The sequence below is a fragment of the Tupaia chinensis genome, unplaced genomic scaffold, assembly GCF_000334495.1.
Source record: "Tupaia chinensis unplaced genomic scaffold, TupChi_1.0 Scaffold000600_1, whole genome shotgun sequence".
Lineage (NCBI taxonomy): Eukaryota > Metazoa > Chordata > Mammalia > Scandentia > Tupaiidae > Tupaia > Tupaia belangeri.
In genome coordinates, this window is record NW_006160117.1 from 2,830,462 (window position 1) to 2,831,185 (window position 724).

Consider the following 724-nt stretch of genomic DNA (forward strand, 5'->3'; position numbering starts at 1 on the left):
CTAGTCTGCTTTTAATACTTTCAAGGGAGATTTTGACTTCTTGTATTATAGCCTTCATCTCTAACAGTTCCATCTGATTCTTTTGTAAAGTGTGAAATTCCTCTTTTAGATCTTGCATGAATTTCCTCACCTCCTGGAACTCTTCAACTCCTTTCTCCTTCCTCTTCAGCAGTTCCTTGTCTCTCTTCTCTTCCATCTCTGTTAGCTTTGCCATTATGAACGTTCTGAATTCTTTATCAGACATTTCCATGATTTCCATGGAACTCTGTGTGGATGAAGAGCAGCTATCTGTTTCCCTTGTGGGAGAGGTATTTTCCTGCTTCCCCATATTTCTTGTGCTCCTGCAGCGATTTCTAGTCATCTGGTGGATGATCAGTTTCTTCCCAAACTTGGAAGTTCAATCAGAGGGTAGAGGAGTGTGCAGAAAAGAAAACAGAGAGAGGGAAACAACAGCAAAAACACCAGACAAGACACAGAGAAAAAGAAGAGAAAAACTTTAAAAAAAAATTAATATTCAAAAAATTTTAATACAACTCAAAAATTGGAAAACTGCGCAGCACGCTTGCGCGCTGCGCAAAATGGCTAGATCGTAGGAGACATGAAGCTGTCTGTCTCTTGAAGAAGGGCTGTTCTGGGAGGAGGAGAGGGGATTATTAACAAGATAATGACCTAGGAGGAGCCAAAGGGCCCTGTAAAATGCCTCACCTTAAAAAATCTGAGAAAG